Below are 2,316 nucleotides of genomic sequence, written 5' to 3'. Positions count from 1 at the left end.
GGGGACGCGAACCGCGGTCGACTATGTGGGAGTTCAGCGACATAGCCATTACGCTAACTGCTGGTCCCTGTTTGTTTGTTTTTTTTTTTTGAGAGGTGTTTGCTATAGGGCGCGTGTGCTCACCAGACAGACAGAGAGAGACAGAGAGACAGAAAGCGAGAAATCACCCCCCAGCGGGGATGACCATGCTGCAATCCCTTCTCCTCCATTCTCCTCTTGGGATCTTGGGCACGCACGCACACACGCCCGGTGTGAGTTTTAAGCCACTGGGTCTGGGACCCAAACTGGAGTCAACTATGCGAGAGTCCAGCAACGTAATCATTACTCTATCTGCTGGCCCCAAGGTTCTTATATTATACATGAAGTGGCATAATACCACTTGAAGGTGGACTGTGGTCAGCTGAGTATGGATACCATAAATGCTAGAACAACCACTAAAATAATATAAAATTGTTATAGCTAATCAGGAAACGAAGGAGAGAAAAAATGGAAACATAAAAAAAAGATCAAGTTGATCCCAAAGAAGGTATAAAAGTAGGTAAAAGAAACAAACAAATGGGACAAATAACAATGACAATGTACATGGTCTAAGTAGCCCAATTAAAAGGCCGAGATTGTCAGATTAAAGAAGAAAGCAAGAGCCAGGACTGGCCCCATGGCCTGGTGGTTAATAACACAAACAGGAGAGAAAAATGAGAAGTCCTGCAAGGGAACTGGATCCACGTGGATGATTGCCAGCCCCAGTTCAAGTGGCTTGAGAAACATGCTGAGCATATGTGTGTGCATGCCTAAAAGCCTGAAAGGAGACATGGAGGAGAAGGAAATTAGAAAGTCTTTTGAGCTGACTGAAAATGAAAGCACGAAATGTCAAAACGTGTGTGATGCCATTAAAGTAGCATGTTGAGGGAAATTTGGGGCTTTTTGTTCTTTGCCTTTTGTTTTCCTAGAGGGCAGGTAGGGTCACCAAAGTGGGGGTAAGAGAGAGAGAAAGAAAACACCCCCCAATGGGGTACAGTCACATTGCAGCATTTTCCCTCTATTTCTCCCTTCCTTCAGGGCGTAAAGGCATACACGCCTGGCATGTTTTTCAAGGTTCTGGGGCCAGGATTTGAGCCCAGGTGGCCATTGGGGATACAGGCACAGAGCTAAACCACTACCCCCTGGGGAAGTTTATAGAACTAAATGTCTACGTTAGAAAGTAAGAAAAGTCTTAAATCAATGACCTCAGATTTTATCTTAAGAAAGTATAAAAAGGGAACCAGCATTTAGTGTAATGGCTATGTCGCTGGACTCCCATGTAGTCAACCGTGGTTCGAGGTTCGGACCCGGTGGCTTAAACTCATGCCAGGCGTGTGTGCGTACATACCCAAGATCCCGAGAGGAGAATGGAGGAGAAGGGATTGCGGTGTGGCCATCCCCCCTGGGGGGTGATTTCTCGCTTTCTGTCTCTCTGTCTCTCTCTGTCTTTCTGGTGAATGCACACGCCCTATAGCAAAATCCTCTCCAAAAAAAAAGAAAAAAAAGCAAGTACAAAAGGAAGAGTAAATTAAACCCAAATTAAGTAAAAGAAAGAAAATAAAGATCAAAGCAGATATCAATTTGATACAAGACAGAAAAGCAATAAAGTCAATGAAACAAAAGCTAGTTTCATAAAACAAAACAAACAAACAAAAAAACTGGTCAACTCCTAGCCAGACTGCTCAGAAAGAGAGAGAAAGAGCACAGATTAGCAATATCAGGAATGAGGGCAATAAAACCACTACACATTTTACAAATAAAAAGATAATAAGGGTGTTCCAGGAGGTGGTATGTTGGTTAAGGCACTGGATCCCACATGGCCAACTCTGTGGTTCAAGTCCCAGACCTGTTGGCTTGAAAAACATGCAGGGTGCATGTGCACGAGTGCCCAAAATCTCTAGAGGAGAATGGAGGAGAAGGGATTGTGGTGTGGCCATCCCCCCTGGGGGATTATTTCTCATTTTCTGTCTCTTTCCAGTGAACGCATGCGCCGTATGGCAAAAATCTAAAATAAATAAATAAATGGGAAAAAGGGAACATTATCAGTAACTTTATGGCAGTAAACTTTACAACTTAGATGAAATGGATAAATTCCTTGAAAGACAGAAACTCAAGCTTACTTAAGGAGAAATAGGTGCCCTGGGGCCAGCGGATGGTGTAGCAATTACGTCACTGGACTCCCACGTGGCCAACCACGGTTTGAGTCCCAGACCTGGTGAAATTCATGCCAAGCATGTGTGTATGCATGCCGAAGACCTGGGAGGAGAATGGAGGAGAAGGGATTGGATGGAGCCATCC

General features: G+C 44.4%; 1 protein-coding gene across 3 annotated transcripts in view; it reads right to left on the bottom strand.

The window, feature by feature from the left end:
• Nucleotides 1–2,316, bottom strand: part of TMEM217B (transmembrane protein 217B) — a 61,953-nt gene that overhangs the window by 8,338 nt on the left and 51,299 nt on the right. The window lies entirely within an intron of this gene.

Source organism: Tupaia chinensis, unplaced genomic scaffold (genome assembly GCF_000334495.1).
Source record: "Tupaia chinensis unplaced genomic scaffold, TupChi_1.0 Scaffold000238_1, whole genome shotgun sequence".
In the NCBI taxonomy this organism is placed as follows: domain Eukaryota; kingdom Metazoa; phylum Chordata; class Mammalia; order Scandentia; family Tupaiidae; genus Tupaia; species Tupaia belangeri.
This window is presented reverse-complemented; position numbering and strand designations above follow the sequence as displayed.